We start from the raw sequence: 26136 nt of genomic DNA, 5'->3' as shown, positions 1-26136 counted from the left end.
ATCAGTCACATATGTAGATTCATCTAGATATATGTAAGAGAGATGTTCTTCTATGAGTGGGTTGCCATCAAGTAAAACAGATGCATCATAATGCCAACAATCTCCCCCTTTGGACTAGATGGCAACAACACCAAATCACTCTCCCCCTTTGTCATCAAGGGCAAAGGGCGAACGAAGATATTCTCTTTCCAAGATAAGCATTCCGTTGTTCATACTCCCCTGAGTGCCTGTTGAAATTTCTGAATGAGCTCCCCCTTTGTATATGCCAAGTTGTACCAATCTGTCCATGCTCCCCCTGAGTACATGCTGAGTCTCTGCACTGCTGAAGTGTTCTATTCATGCTCCCCCTGACTGTAGGCAAGATCTGCAAAAATATGTTCTACAAGAAGAACCATGACTTATACATCATAAAATACCTTCCTATGACCAAAAGACTCAATACATACAACCATCACCCAACCAAGTGGGGATCATCCACCCAACCAAGTGGGGATACATCAGAAATTTACACATGACAACCAATCACATCAATCATCCCAGGCATAGTGGGGAAACCAAAATAGGCCGTTACATGACCTTGATAAAAATATACATGACATAGAGACGAAATATCAAGACTATTCAAATCACCAATAACTACTATCAGCAGCATCTGATAATCACTGTATATATCAGCAATCATGTTCTCCTTGTAATCTTCTTTCTGCAGCTGATCCACCTGAACCAAAAACAGCTTGAGTACTCGAACCAAGAGCTTCTAAGGTAATGCCAACAATGCATTATTAGAAGATTATCTACTCTCTCTGAACTTGTGCCAGATGGACTCTGACAGACCCATATCAAACTCTCTTCAACCAGAGTCTGTCCTTGCTGATTTTCTTCAGAACTCCATATACGCGACTGCACCTGCATATAATGGCGTATGTACGTGGATACCCCTCATCCAACTCGCGTACACCAACTTTTAGATCAGCAACCTGTAAAAGTCTTTTAACAAGGTATGTCTGCATATAGAAATTAATTCATCCTTTTGAAACATCATCATGAAATCATTCACATTATATAATAAGTGAGACCACCATAGCCATTTCATCAACATCAAGCTCTACATGATCCAAGTATCATTAATTGGGAATATCTGCATCAATCAACATATGTAAGTCTCAACCTATCATCATATAGATACGAACTCATCATCATGTCTCCAACAAAGCGACTTTGAGTAGTCATCCATGTATTAGCACTATGTATCTTGTGCTCAAGCTCATTTGACAAAACTTCTTGATATCATCAACAACAACAATCCCTATCCACATGAGTGCCTGCATCATAACTTTATGATCTTCATGCATATCATGACAGCAGCATATGAGTGACTCATCATCAAGTGAGGAAGATGAGTATTCAAGCTTTGTACTTCTCCTTATCTTTATGAATATCACCATGTATGCACCATATATACATCATCAAGGAATCAACCATTAATCTGATCTGAACATCTATTATGTAACCTCAAGAATTATATGAAAGTTTGTCATAGACAACTCACAACCACATCATAGCAAGATATATCATTTAGCCATATAAGTATCATCACTAAGGACCATTAATCCATAATGCCAACAATGCATTATTAAATGCATATGCTCCCCCTCAACCTGAGCCATCTGTTTACTGTTAGATCTAATCATGCATATATCAGTAATAAGCATCAAGACATCATCATCAAGTTAGGATCAAACCCTTCTAAACATCTTACAAGTATCAAGATATTTCCACACATCCTCAGCAGACTGTAAATATTATCAAATAGAGAAAATAATGGACTGAAACATAACAAATCCTTTTCCTGAACCTGTCCCTACTGCATTTCTTCATATAATCTTATACGCGACTGTGCAGCATCCAACTCACGTATATACGTGACTTCCCTTTATGAAACTTGCGTATGAGATTCAGGACACTGATGTTTTATACTTTCAGCTCCCTCTGAGTCTGTTGTGTCTGTGTTGTGCTGTGTCTGAGTACATTGTGTTGTAGCACATCTTTCTGACTGTACTTCCTTCTTCTTCCATAACTTCAAGTGTGATGTCCGTGCTTTGTTCCTGCATTCCTTTGCTATATGTCCAAGCTTGTTACATGCATAACATCTTACATGTTTCATATTTCTCCTGTAGTAATCAGCAGCTTTGTGACCAAACATATTGCAAGCAAAGCAATATCCATTAAAGTACCTAGAATGTGATGATGTTTCTGCATGATGGTCTTGAAACCTTCTTCTTCTACATCTAGCTGCAACATGTCCAAGATTATGACATACATAGCATTCAACATTATTCATAGGAGGAGTAAAAGATTTTCTTTGATGAGTCTCTTTCCTTGATTGTTGATGGGGTTGACCTCTCATCTCCTTGATGATCATTTTAGATTTCTCTTTAGAGTTCCTTGCCTCACCTTGTGCAATAGATTCACCTTCAATAGATTCATGAAAACCAAGAACAATCTTGATAGTAGGAGACCTTTGACTACTAAGAATATCATCCAAAGCTTTAGTACTATCTTGAAATCGCAACAGTTTATCTTTTTCTTCTAATTTACCTTTCAAGATATTTACCTCAACTTGAAGTTGTTCTTCCTTTTCTAGACATTGTTTCTTCATGTCTTCTTCAGCTTTCCTTCCTTCTTCCAACTGATGCCTTAGTTTGTGAATCTCCTTTTCTTGTTCTTCATTCACATCCTGCTGCATTTGACGAATTCTGAAGGCACATTCCAGCTAAGATTTTAAGATGATAACTTCGTTTACCTATTTTTCATTAGCTTGGAGTAGATCTTTATTCTGCTTCTTTGATTCTTCAAGATCTTCCTTTAGCGAGCGGATCGTGGCTTCAAGACTTTCATAGTAACTTGATCTATCTCTGAGTTTCTTGATGGTTGTGCTTCTTTCATTGACTTCATCTCTTAGAGATGTTACTTCATCCTGCAACTTTTGATATTTGTCCTTGAATACCTCTCGTTGAGCCTTTAGTCTAGTAACAGCTTCTTTGAGGGCACCACTCTTTATGTTCAGAAGTCTTTCTTGTTCAATAATTCTGTTTGTCAGCCTGTTAAATTCTGCCTCTATTTGATATCCTTCTTCCTCACCCATAAGAGCACATTCAGTTGTTTCGTTATCACTTCCATCTCCTTCAAATGGATAGACAGTTGGAACATCAGAGGATAATAAATTCATACCTGATAGTTCATCTTCATTCTGAAATGATTCTGAATTTGATTCTAAATCTGAAGTGCTTCTGCATAATCCCCAATCGATTCTCCCACTGTCATAGTTCTTCTGAGATGTCTTCTTCTGCTTAGGCGCTTTCTTCTTAAGCTTCTTTCCCATTGTTCCACGGATCTCCTTCAAGCGATCAAGCTTCTACCAAAGGACCTGCTCTGATACCAATTGTTGGAAATAATACTGAGAGGGGGGGTGAATCAGTATTATCAAATCAATACAACTTTTTCATTTCCATATTCAGATTCATATACACTACTTCATTTAAGTAAAACCACGTGTATACACAACTGTGATTAATGAAACCGGCGTATATACAGTAAACTTATGCAGCTGTTAATTTGATCCTTAGTGACTGCATCAGAACATTATTAACCATATGAACAGTAAACAGAAGCAGTAAACAGAATAGAGCATCACACACAAGAAGCACACATGGACACCAGATATAAGGAGGAAACCCAATGTGGGTGAAAACCCCCTGCTGCAAGTCGTCTCTATCTTCCTTTAATAAGAAACTTCATTTTACAATCTTTTGTACTGGTGCAGTCTTGTACCAGTACGCTGGCTACAACCTGCAGAGGGCTACAACCCTCTCTCGTTCTCCAGACTCTCCTGGAAGGGAGCTTCAACCCCCTTTGCTCTTGTACTAGCTAAGATACTAGTACGTAGGTGCTGGCCTACAATCTTCTCTCCTCCGGGTACCCCGTTTCATACATTTTCAGACTGGATACTCCTGAAGCACAACACTATAATCTGAAGGCCACATGTCATCAAATTTTCATACTGGACCCATAAATATCATTGAAGCACAGAACAATCAATACTAGCATCATCAATCTCTGAAACACTAAAGCATTGAAACCCTATCAACATCACAGTCACTAGAACACAGAGAAGACACAGAACTCTGCAAAATCAATCAGTCCCAACTGTAACTTCAAACATCAAACTTCAAAGTGTATACGCTACTACGATGAATCAAACCTGCGTACATACACGCTTTTTCCAAGGCCAACCCACGTACAGATCTAAAAATATTTTCTTATAACTTTGCAGCTGTACCAGACATCAGTCATACTCATAACACTTATAGAACATTACATGCGTCAGTATGCAGATCTAGAATAAGCATAATCAACCATATAAATATAGTTCATTTCAAACCATTTGATCCTGATCTCTCCTTAGATCTTGTTCTCCATCACCCGGTGAGATCCCTCCTTAGCTCAGATCAAGCAATGCATCATCAACCCATAACCTTCATACTGGATCTCATCCTTCATCAGATATTCAAGACTTTTCAAATACACTTGCCTAATGATCTTCTTCTCCTTATATAGTTTTAGGCCTTGCTCAATACCATGGTCCAAAACCATAACACACCAATACAATGGACCCAATACTTGGGGTCAACACATCTGACGAGATACTATGGTCCAAAACCATAGGTTCAAATACCAAGGACCAACTACCATGGACCAAACATAAGTTCTTCGAGATGTACGCGCTTTTCTTTGCATGGGAGTGTGTGTATACGCATACACTCTTTTGTAACAACTAACACGCGTGTATATGCGGCTCGGTCATGATGAACCTGCATATATATATATTTTCTCTTCATTCTTGTAGTCTGATCATCAATTCCTTGTTGCTAACCTTCTGTTCATCAATTCCTTGCTGCTGACCTTCTGCACTATGATTTGTCATCTGTGTGATTTGCCATCAAGGACAACATTTGTCTCATAATGCCAACAATTTCCCCCTTTGGACTTGATGGCAAAGCTAACTTGTCACACTTAGAAGTATCATCTGATTCCTTTGAGCTTTCCTTCATCAGTCACATCTGTAGATTCATCTAGATATATGTAAGAGAGATGTTCTTCTATGAGTGGGTTGCCATCAAGTACAACACATGCATCATAATGCCAACACTCTTTGTGGAAAAGGAATGACAAGACAGTTGGGAGACATCTACAAAGTTAAGATATGAAAGGGTTGTATCCTCTCCTACATTCATTAATACAAAAAGTGCTTTGCTTTCCTACACTTATGTCTCATTTAATGTGTATGTAGAACAATGCCCTATTCACTCATTTTTTAGAGATGTTAGTATATTCTATTTGTATATTTTGGTTCTCTTTCTTGTTTTAGCTATTTTGCAAGTTCCACTTTTAGCATTTGGAGTTGGAGCTGGAGTTTACAAACAAGGAGAAGAGGAGATCTTGCATTAGATTCTAGGTCACTCTTTCTTTCATACTCTAAAATTCTCTAAGGAAATAATATTCCTTTTGTCTCTATTGTTTCTAGATAAGGCCACTAGATTTAGGGAGTTTTCTTCTATCCACAAAAGGAAATTATGTTGAGGGAGAAACTCTAGTCTATGCAAATGACTAGATATCACATAGTGATAAGTTACTTGATAAAAATCACTCAGATATGTGATCAAATTGCAGTAACAGAGGAAGGGGTGAGTGATGTTGAGTTACTGAATGTGGCATTGAATGCTCTCCCAGTGATGTGGATCCATTCATCTAATGAATTTGTGTTAGAGAGAACTATCACTCCTTTGTTAGTATATGGGATGCCTAAATCTATGAGGAGATGAGGGAGCAACCAAAGGCTAAGCCCAACAACTAGGAAGAATGAGAGTTATTTGACAACATGGAAAAGTGGGACTCGATGTTGCATGTGGAGTTTGAAGCCAATACCAAACATGTAACAAAGGGATTTGGGATAATTTCATTCCAACTTGAGTAAGGAGGTGTGCTAAAAGTGAAGGAAAAACTATGCATGATAAAACTTAGGAGTATTATTCTCTGATTCTTATGATAGAGAAGAAGGGGTTTGATGTAGCATTCTAGGATGGAAAAAAATTGATTAGGCCAAAGGGATCTAACTTAGATGATCACCATGTCATTAGGGTTAGAGAGGGAAACATGTATAGGATAAAGGCATAACCTAGTTGAGTAATGGAAATAAGTAAATATTGGCGGAGAAAAAGGAGTGGGAAGCTCCAAATATTGAGTAGTTTAGAGGGTGTTATCCATTAGGCTCAGGTGGGGAGGAGCGGTCAACATATCTTTCCAAGTATATCAAGAAGGTCTCTTGGTATGATATCACCTTACATGATGTTCAATAGTAATAGTCTTCTAGGAATAATCCCAAAGGCAGCCGATATTTAATAATGATTCCAAACTCGATGGAAATGAAGGCTTATTGTTTAGAGGGAGTAGCCATCGAATCCTCCCTCGCCAAGAAGAAGTGTTGATATTTGTAGATTGGGTAGGTATTTATAGACAATCCTAAGTATCAGAGGATGTAGAAGTCACCCATATTCTCCTTTGGACACTTTCTCAAGTATTGAGTAAGTTGTTTTCGTAACATAGCATAATTCTAACTTGGGAAAAGAACATAATTAATTATGGTGTCTTTTCAGCTAAGGAACCATAGGAAAACTAAACTATTTAACCTAGTGATCATGTTTTCACTTCAACTGTTGAATTTAAGTGTAGAAGGATCTAATCTCATCCATCCATCACTTTGGAGATTAGAGTTATCTATTTATCTCAATGAAAATTTATAAATTCAAGTCTAAGGAGATGAGGAAAACACACCATATAGTGACACAATCCATTCTGAAAGAAATTTTCTCAAGTGAGGAGTGAGATACTCGAGTGTGTTGGGTTTGAGGAAGGTGCAGGGGTACAACATTAGAGATCCAAATAATCCAAGTAGATTAAAAACAAATCTAGGTCATGTTTTAATGGATAAGATACAATCTATTTTGTATTTGTAAATTTGTATGATAGGCCATTATCTTAATTTGGAAGCCCAAGTAGGTGTGGATTATTAATTTAATGAAGAATTGTTGGTTGGGAAGAATTTGTATGTCACATGTGATTGATATTGGTTGTGTAAATGTGTTTCCACTTAATAATTGTGTTAAGAACCTAGTTGTATTTTATTAAGTATATAAATAATAATATGGTAAGAACTAATTTTTGGTTGCTAGATTCATAATTTAACATCTCATTACAACATATGGTAACAACTAAACTATATCATAAGTCTAGTAAAGAGTATGAGAAATTGATACACTAATTTTCATCTAAAATATTAATATTAATAGACAATAGCTAACTTACAAGATTATTGAATATGTTTAGATGCTCTGTCATTGAGTCTTTTTCACTTATTCTCAAGCTATACAACTTTTTCCATAAGAAAATTTTGCTCGTCTAGGACTTAGAGGGGTATAAAGTCCCTAAATTTTTCCATAATGCCTTCTATGTATCTTATCCTAATATATTTATAATAATAAATCTAAGAAACAAAAATGAATTATGCTCTTTTATTTCTATCCAATATATTCTAATCTTTTGTCGAAATCCTCATCGATGCAATACCTATATCCACAGTGATTCAACAATCTCTGTCCAACATAATATCTTACAATTTGAGATTCAAAAACTCAAAACTCTACCCCTTGAATTTATCGATCCATATCTTTGAAATACTCACAATTTCCTTCCACCACAAGAATTGATTTCATAGAACTCCCACTATAACAGGGCCTACCATAGGTCTTGTTGGAATTTTAGTGTTGCCATTGATGTCAAAAAGCTCTTGGTATTGTTGTTCATATGCATGTGTGATACGTTCTTGGTGTTGGATGTTTCATAATGGTCTTGTTAGTTGGAATTGATTTCAAAATACCTATGACTAGAACAAGTGGTGATGATGTTGTGGCTGCTGAGGAGATGGATTTCGGTCATGTTGAGTTGGTTGGAGATGCTACTATTGCAAGAGGTTGGAGAGGTTATCTTGGTGCCACATATGTCTCTACATGTCTTGGATACATTGCATTTGTTGCTACATGTGCGATATGTAATTGCTTGCGTTGGAGGTGCTTCTACAAGTGATGGAGGAATTTGTATGCCTTGATGTTTCTACTGCAAGAGTTGGTGATGCTACTACATGTATTGGAAATGTTTCTATAGATGTTAGATATGTTATGTTTTCTTCTTGAGGATATGGAGGTGTTGGTATTGGTGTTTAGATTTGAAGAATATGCCTTTCATGTCCCTAAATTGTTCTTGGCCTATTTCATTAGTTGCTGACTTGTTGCAAAGGCTTGGATGAGTGTTCACGTGCTGGAGAAGATGATAGAAAATATGGAAGAGGTTTAGAGCTAAGAGGTTGATGATTTTACTAAGATTTAGCCCTAGTTGCATGTGCATAGGCCTATCAGAGCGGTTGGAATGCTCCAGTCACATGGAGGCTAGCTCAAGGGAGCGTTTATTGCCCCAATCGACTTCAGACTGTGTCAAAGGTGTGGATGGAGGATTTCTTGATATTTAATCTGAATTTCTTGTGTTTTTGAGATAATTTTTGGTTTATGGAGACATACTTGATTGGAACTTTGTGATTTATGGTCCAGAAGTTGATCAAAGTTGAAAAGATCAAAAGGAAAGAGGAGTTAGTGGCTTGATAGAGAAAATGAGTTGAATACAGATCTAATATAGGATATGAACAGAGTTGTGATGCCTAGTAGTTCTCAGTAATTATTCAATTGAGCACATGAGTTCATCTACATATTAGAGAAAGATAATTGTGAGTTGATTTCTTCTCTAGTTGATTTGTGTAAGTTTTCTTGTGGAATAGAGTTTGTAAGATGCATGTTTCTCTAGTGTAGAATTTATGAACTAGTTTGCAGATGTAGCAACAGTTCACTGAACTTTATTTCATCCATTACATTATGTAGTGAGTGAGGTGTTGATGAGTGATTTGGAGTAATTTTTTTGAGGAGACTGTGTCGGAGCTTGTGTGGAGTTTTTGATTGCAGCTTGTGCTACAAATTGGCTATTTGATTGAGATTTAATGCTATGTTGTTGCAGTGCTCATGTTGAGCAGGATTTAAGAGTCTGTTTTGAAAATATATGAAACAAGGCTCACATGGACGAAGTGAAGGCATGGAGACTTTGAGTATACAGTGATTGGGGGATTTAGTAGATCGAAAAGTTTTCTTTGTCTAACAGTGGTTGGGTAGTTCGGTAGAAACTGAGTGAGGCTCATTATTCATGATATTACTAGCAGATCAAAGTCTATAGATTCATTGTTAGTTCAGGATTAGTTGGCCAAGGATCATTGATCGTGGTGGCCTTCAATGAATTATAGTCTGTAGATTCGAAAGAGAAACAATTACTTGTCTCATGGTGTCAGCGTAATGTGAAACAAGTCGAGTCTTTTAGCTCATCGGAGTGAGTTAATCCATGTATAATTTTCTAAATAATAAATGAAAGAATTTCACAGGGCAACAACAATAGGGTGGTGTTTTTCCCAGGATGGGTTTTCCACTAGAAACACTTGTGTCCATTGTGTGATTCCTTTCATGGTTTATGATTTATGTTTGGTGCACTAATCTCTAATTATGTTGGGTCCCTATAATACTAGTGATTACCCCATTACTATTGTACTTATACCCCTTATTAATATTGTTGTGCCCCTATTTCCCCCATATTGTTATTACTGTGCCCCATAGAATCCCTCTATTGTTATTTTTGTGGCTTTATATTATTATTGTTAGGTCGGCTGGATTATATTATGACTACTTAGACTTCTATATATAGGAGTCTAAGGAGTCACAATATAATCCAGCCGACCTAACAATAATAATATAAAGCCACAAAAATAACAATAAAGGGATTCTATGGGGCACAGTAATAACAATATGGGGGCAATAGGGGCACAACAATATTAATAAGGGGTATAACTACAATAGTAATGGGGTAATCACTAGTATTATAGGGACCCAACATGCCCCTCTCCTTCAAAAAAGTGTTGTCCTCAATGCTTGAGTAGTTCTGGATACTTCTGCATAAAATTCTCATCCTCCCATGTGGAATCTTCAGCGGCTAAGTTCTTCCACTTGATAAGATACTCTGAAATTGATCGATTTCGTAGCTGTCGAGTTCTTGTTTCTGTGACTGCTTCCGGTTCCAATATAATTTTTCCTTCCTCGTCAAGTTCTGGCAATATTGTTTGAACTGGGAGCTTGTCGCCTATAACCTTCTTTAAACATGAAACATGGAAAACTGGGTGCAATTGAGAAGCTGCAGGGAGCTCCAATTTGTATGCCATAGTACCAATCTTTTGCAACACCTTGTACGAACCATAATACTTTGGTGATAATTTATTATCCTTCTTAGCTTGCTTGAGGGACATTTGCTTATATGGTTGTAGCCGTAGGAATACCCAATCACCTACATCAAAACTTCTTTCACTGTGATGTTGATCTGCCTGTTGTTTCATTCTATTCTATGCCAACACGAAGTTATCCTTTAAGAGTTGGAGGACTTGTTGTTGATGTTCGATGTGATGTTCCACTGCCTGAACCTTAGAATTTTCTCTTAAATATGATGTGATGGATGGTGGTTGATACCAATAAAGTGCCATAAATGGGGTCATTTTTGTTGTTGTATGGAAGGAAGTGTTATACCACCATTCAACCAGAGGCAACCATTTGACCCATTGTGTCTGTTTATCAGATACAAAGCAACGAAGATATCCTTCCAAACATTTGTTTACTATCTTAGTTTTCCCATCAGATTGAGGATGATAAGATGAGCTATGAGATAACTAAGTACCAAGACAAGAAAATAATTCTGTCCAAAAATTTCCAGTGAAAATGGGATCTCTGTCACTTACAATAATCTTTGGGTTTCCATGTAGCTTTTGAATTTCTTCCATAAATGCAGTAGAAACTGTACTCGCTCTAAATGGATGTGATAATGCACAAAAGTGTGCATACTTGGTAATTCTGTCAACTACCACCATGATGACACTCTTTCCCTCAGACTTGGGTAAACCTGTGATAAAATCCATTGAAACCTCCTCCCAACATTAGCCTGGAACGGATAAAGGTTGTAATAGACCCGGTGTCTTAATTGTTTCAACTTTATTTTGTTGGCAAACCAAACATTCCACCACAAACTTTTGAATATCTGATTTAAGGCCATCCCAAAAAAATTCCTTCTTAACCCTGTGGTAAGTTTTTAAAAATCGTGAGTGCCCTCCTAAGGGAGAAGTGTGCAATTCCATAAGAATCTTTTGTTTTAGTTGGGAATTCTTACAAAGGTATAAGCGATCTTTGTACCATAACGAATCATTTTGCCAGCTAAATGTATCAGACGTACTGGAATCTTGTTGTAACTTTCGAATAAGTGCCCACACTTCTTCATCATTCTTCCATTCCTCCCTTGCTTCGTTTATCCAATCTAGTTGGATAATAGAAATGGCACACAACAATGCTTCCACATCCTCATCCTTTCTTGAGAGTGCATCTGCCACCACATTTTGCTTCCCTTTTTTGTAGATGATTTCAAAGTCATAACCCAACATCTTTGTGACCCACTTTTGTTGCTCTTCAGAGGATAATCTTTGTTCTAAAAAGTATTTAAGGCTATCATGATCCGTTTTTACCTTGAAGTGTCTTCCCATTAGGTAGGGTCGCCATTTGTTAAGTGCATGGAGTATTGCCAACATTTCCTTTTCATAAATAGCTTTGCTTAAAAACTTTCCCTTGATTGGACGACTTTCAAAAGCAATGGGTCTTTCATATTGCATTAGAACAGCACCAATTCCATTTCCTGAAGCATCACATTCCACAATAAAGGTTTTTGTGAAGTCTAGTGTAGCTAAGACTGGTGCTTGGCACATTGCCTCTTTCAGATGTTCAAAGGCCTTTGTTGCTTCCGGAGTCCATGAAAATGCATCTTTCTTCAATAATGTTGTTAGAGGTGCTGCTATTCTCCCATAATTCTTAACAAACTTGTGATAATACCCTGTCAACCCGAGAAATCCTCGCAGATGCTTTATGGATGTGGGGATTTTCCATTCCTTAATGGCTTTAATTTTGCTAGGGTCTACCTTAACTCCTTCATGAGATACAATATGAACCAAATATTCCACCTCCTGGACTCCAAAGAAACATTTGGATCTTTTTGCATATAATTGTTTCTCCTCCAATAGTTGTAGCACCCTGTCAACATGTTCAACATGATCCTTCCAAGACTTGTTGTAGATTAGTATATCATCAAAAAATACTAACACAAATTTTCTAAGGAATGGTTTGAAAATTGAATTCATCAAACCTTGAAATGTTGAAGGTGCATTGGTAAGGCCAAAAGGCATGACCAAAAATTCATAATGACCCTCATGAGTTCTAAATGTTGTTTTCAGAATGTCTTCAGTCTTCATTCTGATTTGATGATATCCTGAACGAAGATCCAACTTGGTGAAGTAAATTGATCCATGAAATTCATCCAATAATTCATCAATGACAGGAATGGGGAACTTATCTTTAATAGTGAGCTTGTTGAGCTCCCTATAATCTGGACACATGCGCCATGATCCATCCTTCTTGTGCACCAATACTACTGGAGCAGAGAAAGAACTTTGACTCAGTTGAATTATACTAGCCTCTAGCATTTCTGCAACCATACGTTCAATTTCACTCTTTTGGACATAGGGATATCTGTACGGCCTGATGTTTGGAGGAACACTTCCTGGAATCAGATGAATAGCATGATCATGATCACGCATAGGTGGGAGACCTTTGGGAGTCTCAAATACCTTGGAATGATTGTCCAGGACTTTTTGGAGATCTGGAGAAATAGATGATTCCGATGTGGAAACATCTAGCGAACATAATTGTGCAATTACACCTCTTTGCTCCTTTTTTAGAAGCTTTGTCATACCATTAGAGCTAATTATCTTTCTTGGTTTCCCTGCAATATTCAACTTCCTTTCCTTCCGTAGAAAATTTGATGAAAAGTTCTTGAAAATTAAAAGCTATTGTACCCAAGGATTGTAGCCATTGGACTCCTAGTACAACATCAACACCTCCCATTGGAATGGAAAGCATTGGGCTAGTCAATACATATTCTCCCATGGATAGCTTGATATTATGGCACTTTCCAGAGAAATTTATTGTTCCTCCATTTGCAATCATCACTTGACACTCTGGTGCTAGATATAGGAAGCAATTCAATTCTTTTGCTACCTTACAATGAATAAAATTGTGGGTGCTTCCTGAATCAATCAACACTATTACCTTTTTCTTCTTGATTTGTCCTTCTATCTTGATGGTTTGAGGAGTGGTAATTCCTGCCAATGCATTACAAGATATGGTCGGATTTATTTGTTTTTCATCTAGGCTTTGTTCCCGGAGTATATCCTCTTCATTTGACCTTTCTTGCTCCTTTTCTTCTTCCTCTTCACAATCTATGTAGAATAATTTCTTCTCAGCACACTTATGACCTTTAGTGTATTTGCTATCACAACTGTAACAAAGCCCTTTTGCTCTTTTTTCTTCCAATTGTTGTGGTGTCAACCTTATAGGTTGTGGAAGACTAGGGGCAACAACACTTCCTTCTTTATAGTTGTGAGTGGTATGCTTCCTGGTTGCCATAATTTTTCTTTCCATTTTTCTTGCTAACCTGAATGCATTCTCTAATGAGTCAGGTTCCCAAAGGCAAACATCATGTTGGATATTATCCTTTAAAGACCCTATGAACACATCAATCCTATGCTCCTCTAGAATATCTTTTACCCTTATGTTCAATTTTTGGAATTCCTCAATGTGCTCCATTATTGAACCCTTTTGTTTGAGACTTATCAATTGGCTAAAAAAAGTGTTGCTTTTTGTATCCTCATAAAGTGCTATCAATTCTTCCATAAAAATTGCCCAAGTGGTAAATTCTTTACGAGAGCAAAGCCATTGATACCATACAAACTGATTTGGTTCCAAATATAAAGTTGCCATACGTACCTTTTGTGTGTTTTGCACATTATTGAGATCAAAGAATTGCTCCATCTGTAATATCCATGTGGGGGGATCCTTGCCATCAAACTTCCTCATATCGATTTTTGGAATATGGTGGGTCTTCGATCCAACATTAGGGTCTATGGAATCATGATTGACATTTCTTTTGTTCACATCATGAGCTTCCTTTACAACCTTTTCACCATTAGTAAGTATTTCTTGTAGAAAATTTGTCAAATCTGTCTTCAAATCTGCCATGTCTCTCTTCAAATCTGTCTTCGAATCATCCATCTTAGCTTCCATGCCCTTTATCTTAGATTCCATGCCATTTATCTTAGATTCCATGCCATTTATATTAGCTTCTGTTAGCTTTTGTGATCGTGACATTTGTTGCACTTGTTCTTGTAATTTTGATATATCATGTAGCATTTCTTCCTCTTCTTCATGATTCATGCTAGAGCTTTCAGGTTCCTTACTAGGTGTTTGCATTTTCTTTCCTCGGGGCATCAATTACTGATAATAATGCTTTACTATGCCCTTTGAATTCCTTACGTAAAAATTAAAAAAAAAAAAAAACTACACACCTTTTTTCACTTTGTAGAAGCCTGATATTGAATATGATGTATCTATGTAATTTTAGATCCTCCAATTCTGAAATTGTGACCTGCAGTAGCCTTCTGCGTCCTCTTTCCAATGCCAAAAGTCTGACCCAAATTGGATTCTCCAAGGAAGAGTTATGCGAAATCTCCCACAGTGACTTGATTATAGACTAGTTCAGTAGAGCAAACTTGTACGACGTGCCACGAGTCACTATTTCGACCTTTGGATCTGAAAAATGCATACAAGAAACTAAAGTCTGTCCTCTTTCTGTAACTTCTTACGAAATTTCAATCCGATCCCCAGAGAGAAAGTTATGACAATTTTCCCCAGGTCACCTGTTTGGAATGTAATTCAAGAGTCTGCAAAAAGACCAACTTCCTCAAATCATATCTCTGCAAATATAGCACAAAAAGCTCTGAAATTTGGATCCGAGGTTCAGCGCGATTTCTTCCTAAATGTGTTTTTTTTGCAGCTTCTGAAACATCGCAGAAGAAAATTTATAGTGAAAATGCCACGATGACCTGTTTGGAGCAGCGAAACCCTAGAATCCAAAGCTCTGATAGCAAATGTTATGAAACCAGCTCAAGAAAAGATAGAAAAGATAGATCAATGCCTTAGAATTCAGCCTCTTTGAGGGGGAAACCTCCTTTACATTACATAAATGAACAATTCTTGGATGATTCAAATGACAAAACCTCCTTTCTATATATAGGAGTCTAAGGAGTCACAATATAATCCAGCCGACCTAACAATAATAATATAAAGCCACAAAAATAACAATAGAGGGATTCTATGGGGCACAGTAATAACAATATGGGGGCAATAGGGGCACAACAATATTAATAAGGGGTATAACTACAATAGTAATGGGGTAATCACTAGTATTACAGGGACCCAACAGTGTTTCAGTTTATGCATGTTAAATATTAAATAATTGGATAAAACGTTTTTAAGTGCTCACACTACTAATTCACCCCCACTCGTAGTAGTGATCTAGTTTCCAATAGGTCCAATCAAAACCCCTTAGACATAAAAGAGTTTCCTTGAATCCAAAATCACTTTAATACCAAATGTAGGTTTTAAACCCATACAATTAATTTATGCAAATTTTTTTTCATAAAATAGAAAATATGGAATGAAAAACACACATATAAACACATACATTTAACCCTAGAAGCTCAAACTAGGAAACTAGGAAGATTTTTTAGTATATTAATATTTATAATATTACAATATAATAAATATAGAAGATCAAATCCTAAACCACGATTTCATTTAACATGGATGAGAATTCAATTGTAATTCCTTAATTTGAACTATAAAACAATGGGATAAACCACCATGCACAGACAAAATCGCTTAAAGAGGAAACTGTGTGATGAAAGACACCAAAAATCGATGGTCATCTGGATAGATTCACTTAGACAAAGACATATCATTATTTTGATTATGAGATTCCATGTCTTGAAGGGGGATTACTATATTTTATAAATCTATTGGATAACATTTTGAAACAACATATCCCCCTTATGAATATTCAATGAATTCATCATATCAGGAAAATCAATTGGATGATATGACTAAGAGGTTTGGAAGGTTGATTATGGAAGGAAATGTAGCACTATCTCAATTATTGGAGTAACCTAGTACATTGGGTCATAAAGGTCCACCAAAATGGCTCATCAAAACACTCAAATGTGTTAATATCATTGAGGTTAGACACAAATTAGTCATAGCCTCCAATAGATAATGTGGAGGTCATCTATATAATTTTGATTCAAATCATGTAAATGATATGGATGTTTGATGTGATTGTGAATTGAAGTTATCTACTAGTTTCAAACTAATTTGAAAAAGTTGCTTCACATGATGAGTGGAAAAAATAAATGCACAAGTATGATTCTCTCATAAAAAATGCGACGTGGAATTTTATGGAACCTCTATTTGAACCCAATCAAATTGGATGGAAGTGGGTCAATAAGAAAAATTATAAAATAAACAGTTCACTTAAAAAAAATAAAGCAACAGTCATGGAAAAGGGTTTTCAAAAGACATCAGGTGTTGATTATGAGACATTTCCCCCATAGTAAAATGGGCCACCATTCATACTCTCTTTTCCTTGGCAACATAGAATGGATAGAAATTTCGTCAAATGGATGTGAAGACTACTTTATTGAATGTATATTTGAAAGAGAATGTCTTCATATCTCAATTGAAAGATGTTTCAATTGTGAAGGGATGAAAATAAAAAGTATGTATACTCATCGAATCCTTATATGCCTTGAAACAAACATTGTGAGCCTCATATGAAAAATTAATTATCTTATGAAATTAAATTTCATGAACTTTAAACTCAATGATGCAACTCTATTTGTCAAGAAAGTTTGTAAAACTACTATATACCTTGTCATGTATGTAGATGACTTTTTGATGATAGGGAAAAATGAAAGCCATATTTCATCCATAAAGAAAGAGATGAAGAAAGGGTTTTAGATGAAAAATGTTTGAGATATTCACTATTACCTAGGTATTGAAGTGACTCAACTATTGAAGTGACTCAACATCCAAAATACATATTCGCCCCCAAAGAAATACATTGGAGAATTTTTGAACAAGTTTAGCATGGTTAACTCAACGACTATTATGTTTGAGTCAACCTTGTACATTTCACATGTAACCCCAACAAACTTAACGAGATTTAATTTCTCGAGACCTCATTAAACTTTAGGATAAGAAAATATACCAATTAAACTAGCCATTGAGACTCTCAAATTTCCCTAAACTAACTACAACCCATAACTCACCATATTATAGAATCACTAAAGTGATAAATATATCAAACATATAAATAAAATGAATAGAGAAAAAATCACACTTGTGGCAAGAGAGAAAAATGAACTTTGTATTCAATAAATAAAAACATGTCTTCTTAAGGGAACGGGGAAAGATGGTATGTACTTTTTTCGATTATTTTTTTTTTTAATATTAAAAGTACTTTAACATAATTTATTTGTGCAAAGTAAATCCACATCATAAAAGAATTAACATAAAATTTTAATTATATGAATATTATTTTGTGTGAAGTAAATCCAAATCATAAAAGAATTGACATAAAATTTTAATTATAAAAATACCTTTTTTTAATGATCATTTTGAAAAAAAAACATTATATTTATTTTTAAATTTGTCAATTTTATTTTAATAAATAATATAGTGAAAATAAATTAATTAAATTTTATAAGTTCAACTTCATCATTTCCTACATGTTTAATGAAATCATTTTACAAATCAATGTGTAGTTCTCTCATCTTTTGCTTATCTAATTAATTCAAATAGTATGTCCATAAGTAGTTCCCTCAACTTTTACTTATCTAATGAATTCAAATAGTATATTAATAAGTTTAGTAATCTTTATCTTCTACATATATAATAAAAAAACATTTTACATTTGGGAAGAAAATTATATTACAATATTCACATAACATATATCAAATTCAAAAAATTATAATTATGAACTTCCAAATTGTTATTATGGAAGATAAAATACAATTTGTTCTTTTTTAATAATCATTAATTTTTAAACATTTATAAAAAAATTTGTAACAACAATGCCTGTTTTATATATTTATGAGAATATTATTTAAAATAATTCTTTGAATATGTTTTATCAAATTTAATATTAATATTAAATATTTAATTTTTGTTTGTTTGTTAAGCAATGTGAGTCCTGAGTTAACTGGCATGCTTAACCTATAGCTTGAATAGTTGCAAACTAAGTGTTGGAAAAACTATTAGGGAAACATTTAATTAACTTTTCCTTACTTGACATTTATTTGTGATATCATATTCTTATTGTTCTTGATTATTTTAATGTTTTTTATCATCAAATAAATTCCAAAATAATAAAGATCACACCCATAAAAAAAAAAAAAAACACAAGATATAGGCTCCAAGTGAACGCAAAACCCCTCCAAGGGGAAAACCTGTAAAGGACTTCCCTTCTTATAGAATCAACATCAAAGGAGACTTACAAGACCAAATCCTAGACCAAGGATACCACCAAGAACGAAGCCAACCAACCTTCCTCCTTCTTTAATGCAAGGAAAGAAGGATATCCTTTACATCTCATCAACAAATTCTACAACTTCTTCTTGAATTTTTCAGACCTGTTGCATGATAAGAAACCTAGCCCTCTTGCACATGTGAGCTGCTATAAAGATAATACATATTTTTGAACATAATAGACCTTCAATCCTTCTTTGCTAGGCTCCTCTAGCCTTCCTAAGTCTTTCAAATGTCTCATTCAATTTCGTATCGAAGCTAAAAGATGATTCCTTGTTCTCTTTAAATGAGATTGAATCTCTTCTTTCTATAGCATTTCCAAGAGGCTCCATTAGCCCTCTCCAGGGCAACTTCTTCCTAGCTTGTCGACTTGGTTGTGGAGCCTTCTAGACACTTCCAAATATATAATATTTTTTCTTTCCTTGATATGAATTCCAAGAAGGGTCTTTTACATTATGATAAGGGCACTTTGACTCATGTAAACCATAGGAGACCTAATGACAAATATTTTTATCATGAAATCAATGCTTTTATAAAAAAAATTATTTATTTTGTTCTTGCATCATTTTCTTTCTCCATTTATAGGTACATGAGACAAATCATAATTGTGAAGACCGAAACTAGTTACATTTCCCAACAATCCCTCTTCACTAAGGAGGTATTCATAATTTTCCAACTGGTACAAGGACACTACTCCCTTTGAAAAGTTCTCATAAGAAGAGTTGGATTGGTAAGTCATTTGTAAGCATCAATATTATAATCAACCAACATTGTTTATGAGGCCTAACTAGACAAGTTCAACTTCATTTGAGAGAACTATGTTAGGAGGCTTTATGTGTAATATTCATTAGCTCTAAGGCACATACCCCATCGAGATGTTCACTGGATATGTCCTTTCAGGACTATTCTTATCTTGGATTTCCAAACATGAATCCTTAAAGAATATCGGTTCACTCTGACCACTCTTATCTTGGACACTTTTCATATCCTCAAAGAGTGTCTGTACCTTTCCTTTCTTCGATGTTCTATCCTCAAGGAAATTATACATGCTTATCCAATCCTCCACCATTCTCTCTCCAAGGCCTTCACTTAGACTTATGGTGATTAGTCTTGGTCAAGTGAATGACACATGAATAAGAAAATGCTTATGTGATGTCCAACATCACTCCCTCTTTCCCAGAGAGAACATCCTTGTTCTCCTTTAATCCCTCTCAAATCCAGAGGATATTTTTGACTTCCTTTACTACTTGAGAAGTCATAGAATTGTTCCACCTTTCTTTCATAGAGTATAAGCTACTTGTTCTTGATAGCTAAATGGCTCCCACTTTGCTCTGCATCTAATTATGTCGAGCTTGCTTCCATTTTGGGTATCCTGGAGCCATCTCTTCCTTAATCTACGAGAGGTTCCAAGTCATCAGTCTTGAACACCAATTTCATTTTGTCATCATCAAAATTATATTGAGCCTTCCTAAACTTAAAGTTGATTATATCTTCCTCGTGAAAGTGATCTTCTTTGACCTTCAAGTTATGTTCTTACATTGCTACCTTTCAATCCCAAGATGAGTACATCTTTTATAGTTTCCAGGTATCAAATATTGAGCTTCCATTAACATTCTCCATACTATTGAACTTCCCTTAATTGTCATCATGTATTCATGCAACATATTTCCAAGTAGCAAAATAATATGTTAACTAGATAACCAAAAAAAATATTAACATCAAACTTACCTCATCATGACAACTTTCTCATCATAAACATCCTCATGGTCCATCTCCACTCAAATATTCCTTCGTGCATCATAGTGCCCAAGGATCGACCTTGATTACCAGGTTACCATTTTCTTTTGGAGATTGTACTAGATGTTGATCATTAATAAATATATTCTAGCAATAAAGTATTAGCATTTTATCCATTTTAGAGTAAGTAAAATTTATGATCTTAGGCATCATATAATCAAATGAAACACTCACTATGCATATGACGAACCTTTCTTATAGTATTATATGAATCCTACCCAAAGGTTACTTTAAACATGCATTCTTAATCTTTAACATAATCATCTAGTTATTTTTATCCTACAATGAGCTTGCAACTTGACCAAATGCATTCCTTCATCCTTTCCAAAGTATTGTTTCTAGAAAATATGGAATATATAATAATCCCTGTCATAATGTGTTTTTCCAAGAACCTCCATAATGATGGTTCTTATAGGATCTTGAGAATCCACTTTACAAAAATGTCTTCCTCTAACATAATGTTAAACAATTAATGGATGAACACTTATGTATAATGGTTCTGACGATTTTCATTCTTAAAGGAATAGATGATTTATTTCAAGAAATTTAAACATGTAGACTTTAAATATGATACTATCACATGCTTCCATCTATGATACCATACTTAGTCAAGTTTCTTCTACAAAATACAATGATGCATGCTTACTCCTTTGAACTTGTTAACATCAATTCCTTCAAGGTCCTTATAGTTCCCTACTTCAATCATGCTCGTCATCTCCAAGGAGTCATCGTCAAGTACGATAATTTATTTTCTTATTTCCACCTTCTCATCTTTCTTTTACCTGCAAATTTTAATAGCAAGTGAAACCAAGCAAAATGTATAAATACAAGAGCATGACATTTATTTTGTCAATCTAAGGTTTCCATGGTTTTCTAAAAGAGTAGAATTCTAGGGTTCTCAAGTACAAACCCTAAATTCCTTGATATTTCCCTTAGAAACATCAACCCTAGGGTTTTTATGTCATATCCTACATTTCATAAAATTCCACCCTCGCTAGGTTTTACCAAGACTTAGATTCTTTTTGCAAACCCTAGATGTCAAAAGCTACTATTTCTATGAGAGGAAAAATTGATTAGGGTTAGGGTTTTTCACTTAACTAGGGTTTTCCTATCCAAGACATATCTAGGTTTCACAATCCCTATAAATAAAAAATATTCAAAACATGCAACACAAAACCTATTGCATTCAAGACCCTCTATCCATAAAACAAATATAAATACCTTACAAACTATTATGCATACCTTTTGAAGTATAATTAACAGTTAGGGAAAACTTGTTTCCCATGTCATCCCTCCATCTATGGCCAAACTTCCTTCATAAATTAGTGGCCTCCTTCTCTCTAAAATCCTATGCAACTTGCTACCCTAGAAGACACTTCCAACACCTTTTCTAGGCCTATTTGACCCTCCCAATAGTTACCACAGGAGATCAGCCTTGTCTTCATAGATATTTGTACCTCTCAGATCGATTCTTTGAGAAATTTTCTTTCAATGTTATCATAGATCTGCCCACAATAACCTTCTTCAATAGATGAGATAACTGCTTCTATAATCACCTCAGAACCCACAAACTTCTTGCATGGAAATTTGGACTAGTTCTAGAGGTTCATACTCACTGTAACAACTTTCCAAAACTAGGCTAGGATCCTTCTGCCAACTTTGGACTTTCATTCTATCACTTATTCACCTTGGAAGGCAAGCAACATGATTCTTTTAGAAATTCAAACCAACTTTGATCTGAGCATGATACACTAAGGATTTTGTTCTCCTATTAGGGAACCTATACCTTCTATAGGTCTACCCTAATTTGGCCATATTACATCTCTAAAATCAAGAAAAATCCTCCTACTTTATCCATTTTTTCTGCATTATACTCCGAGAACTCTTGACCTAAAATGAGTCTCCTTTTGTGTCGCTCAGACCTCTTGAAATGAGCTTATGTATCCCTTCTAGATACCTCAGTAATTTTAGATTCCAATCTGAGCATTGTGACTTTCTCACCAATTGTTGTAATAAAAAATTAGTATGCAAACCAAGTTTCAGATGTTCATGAAATAGTTTAAAAGACTACAACCTTATTATTTCATGTTTTTCTTCATATAAAGTTGGCGAGATTAACCCTTTAAAACTCGACCGTTCTCCTTTTCGTATTGTACAAATCAAAAACCTCAAAAATATGCTAAGATGTCTTTCTACCTTACTTTATTTTCCTCCTCTAATATGCGATTGTTTCAGATTGTATTCTCTAATGACGTATGCACTTGTGCTAGTTCGTTTGGCCTTCAAGGCATTCACAAACAATCTCTTATTTTTGGCTTTCGGAGCATTGCAAAAACTCTTCTTGTGATCTTCTAGTTGCCCATACTCTTGACCTTAGCTCTGAAACCATGTTGGAAAATCCATTAGCACAACATTTCATTCGATTTTCCTTACATGGAATATACTTGTGATATTACATTCTTATTGTTCTTGATTATGTTTATTTTTTTATCATCAAACAAATACCAAAAAAATAAAAATCACAACCATACAAAAATGAACACAAGATATAGGCTCCAAACTAGGGAAAAACCCCTCAAAGGGGAAACCCATAAAGAACTTTTCTTCTTATAGAATCAACTTCAAAGGAGACTTCCAAGACAGAATCTTAGACCAAGGCTACCACCAAGAACCAAGCCAACTAACCTTCGTCCTTCTGTAATGTAATTGAAGAAGAATAGCCTTTACATCTCATCATAAAAAGACTGCAAAACCTTCCTGAAGTTTTTAGACCTGTTGGATGACCATAAACCTAGCACTCTCGCATGTGTGAGCTGCTACAAAGATAATATAGATTTTTTAACATAATAGAGCTTGACTCCTTCTTCACTAGGCTCTTCTATCCTTCTTAAGACTCTCACATGTATCCTTGTTAGGGTCTAACCGTAACCCATTTATTTAAGTAATAATCCCAAGGGGCCTCATCATAGTCATAGTTAGTTATTTGATTCAATAAAGCCCATAAGCAATTATTCACATTAATAATAATTGTAAGTGATTGACCCACATTATAGAAAAGGGACCACAATTAGTTAAAAATGGGCCATAGTTAATAAATAAAGTGGTTAACCCATATTATGCAAGGGACCACGAGTATTTAGGGTTTTGGATGTCATCAAGCTACAAAAAGTCTTATATAACGTGGGAAGAATCATCGATTTTTATTGTAATTGAGCTATGCTCTGTCGGAGGTTTCCCCCTCGAAGAGGCAAGTGGACATTGTATTATTCTTATGAATAATAAAATATCTTTGTATCTTGTCTCATTCATATGATATTTATGTGTTTTTGGAAATATTGTTTCATATTTCTAGCATTCTGTTATTCTCATAGGTCAAGTGCATAAGAAGTGTTATTAGAGCACTTTCTAGTCCAAGTTGTACCTCCAATTTTGGCAATTTTTCTTTTTCCTTTTAGGCTAGAGATGTGTTCCAACATATTTAAACCACAAGATTTGTTGTTGATCACATAAACCGATATATTTGGGGAGGCATGCACTTAGGAACAATAATAGGTTGTCATGCTTGTTGGACTACCTTGTAACCCCTTTGTTTACCACATCAAGTAGTAGCGCATTAGACAGAACTGCACACGGACTAAAACCATGCACAAACTGCACTTTCACATACCCTTGGGTATATTAGAAGCCCCCCCTAGGGTAACCTGAAACCTAACCTTAAACAATTCATCGACCATATTTCTACCACAATACACTGAGGATAACACTTAGGGATATTATTCGCACGTATAGAAGGGTATTTGGGTAATACAACTAAGGGTACAGTCACTGCTCCTTAGTTGGTGCTCTAAAATATTGGAGCAGGTACTACTATTGGACCCCTATGTATATCGCGATATGTAGCATATGAAAATCCTGTGTGACCATAGTTCCTTCAATTATATGAAGATCGCCGCCCCCCCCCCCCCCCCCCCCACTTTTTGTCCAGCTTAGATCCAACAGCTAGAGTTCGACCATCGCTATATATGTGAGATATAGAAATTGGGGTTTTGTCGCCATCGTACATATTAGATTCAACAGTTTGGGTTTTCACAACACATATTAGAATCTTTGTGTAGTGAGGGTTTTAGTCACTTTAGTATCGAGACTTTGGGGTTTTTGCTATTGCAATCCAACACCAATTTTCGTAGGATTTTGGCAGTATCAAGCATTTTGGATTTTAGTCACTGTAATATTGATCAACTAGGAGTAAAACTCCTTTCAAAGTAAAATAAATTTTCTGGGCTCTTCACGGGACACTTGCAAGAGCCCTAGCCCATAAAATTCAAGATGATCAGTTGATCATAGTGCTACCATTCACCTATAAGTCCCCCAATTTTCATGCGGTCCCAATTTTTTCTTGACACAACTTAAAGTGAGCCACATCACTAGAATTCTAACCTTGCCTTCTTTCCAAGCATACTACTCTTAAGTAATTCCAAAATTTGACCAAGGCTAGTGTATGCACAATACCAGGTCTCAAGTTATAGATGTAGAGAAATTCGAAGCCCTCGAGAAAAAAATCAATGACTTTGAGACATCCTTTAACGACAGAATCACAATAGTAGTACTATAATACTTGAGGACATCTCACTAACCCAAGAGGGGATAACACAATGTTGATTCCCACATAGAAAGAGAATCCAACCATCGAATTCATTTTCATGGACGTCACCAATATTTGAGCCACCAGACACCCAAGCTAGACATGTACAAATTTGATGCCTCTAACTTAACAGTATGAGTGGGACAAATGGAACAATATTTCCACCATAGTAATATCTGGGATGATGACACAAAAATACATGTGGGAGATATTTACTTGGACCAAGAGAGATGGCAGTGGTGGTAGTGGCATCAAAAATGCTATCTAGGGAGGCAAATTTGGAACATGTTCTCAAAATCCATTTGGGGCCGCTTTGATCGGGAATCTTACTTTCTATTTCATCTCACTAAGCTCAGGAAAATGGGTACAGTATGTGGCTACATTGCAACCTTTGAACAATTGTCCATCCGAACTGAAGGACTAAGAGATGCCTTTTACTTGGAATGTTTCATCAGTGGTCTAGAGAAACCCATCCAAGCCCATGTCTAAATGCATCACCCAACTACTTGGTTGGAAGCATACAAAAAGGCCTTAGATGTAGAAGTCACTTTAAATTCCCATTCCAAACATCCAAATTTAATTACATGGGCACATCCCACCCCGACTACGAGCCCCACCCAAACATTTTAGGTAAAAAAGTTGTTGCCAAAATAAATGGCTCAAAGAAGGAAATAAGGACTCTACTACTACAGTGATGACAAATACTCCCTGGGACATAAATGGAAGGAACCAAATTCTTTCAAATTGACACTACTGAAAACAAATTTTCTGATGAAGATACATCCACTGAAGTTCCTAAGGAGGAAGAGTGTGAAACCCAAACAACCTTGGACACTGATACTACAAATAAGCCAAATGAGCCAGTTATCTCACTTCATGCCCTGACCAACATTTCTTCTCCCCAAACTCTCAAAATTTGAGGTTTTATTAAAC

This window comes from Pinus tabuliformis, chromosome 9 (genome assembly GCF_031772625.1).
Source record: "Pinus tabuliformis cultivar Carrire ecotype Pingquan chromosome 9, CPIR1, whole genome shotgun sequence".
In the NCBI taxonomy this organism is placed as follows: domain Eukaryota; kingdom Viridiplantae; phylum Streptophyta; class Pinopsida; order Pinales; family Pinaceae; genus Pinus; species Pinus tabuliformis.
This window is presented reverse-complemented; position numbering follows the sequence as displayed.